Source organism: Centrocercus urophasianus, unplaced genomic scaffold (assembly GCF_019232065.1).
Source record: "Centrocercus urophasianus isolate 14NV4802_14NV808 unplaced genomic scaffold, USGS_Curo_1.0 seq_9, whole genome shotgun sequence".
Taxonomy (NCBI): domain Eukaryota; kingdom Metazoa; phylum Chordata; class Aves; order Galliformes; family Phasianidae; genus Centrocercus; species Centrocercus urophasianus.
In genome coordinates, this window is record NW_024885532.1 from 33,341,644 (window position 1) to 33,341,954 (window position 311).

The window sequence follows — 311 nt, forward strand, 5'->3', positions numbered from 1 at the left end:
AGGCCTTATTCCTCTCTACTGTGTTACATCTGTGCATCAATAGAAGTCTATACTGTATGCAAACCAGAACAATCTGTTTTATGTTCAGTCTGCAGTGATGTGTGGTCATCTCCCTTCTGCTGTAGAGAACCTCCTGGACTTTCCCTTTGTTTGTATGCAGGAAGATATTTTTGTGTTGTGGCTTACTGGTGTATCCATGCTGAATTAAAACTGGTGGTTTCTATGGAGTTCTTGTATTTTTTATTGGATCACTGAAGCCTGAATTGCATGGATAAGTGCTATTAATAGAAGTCTACTAATACTGTTTTTTT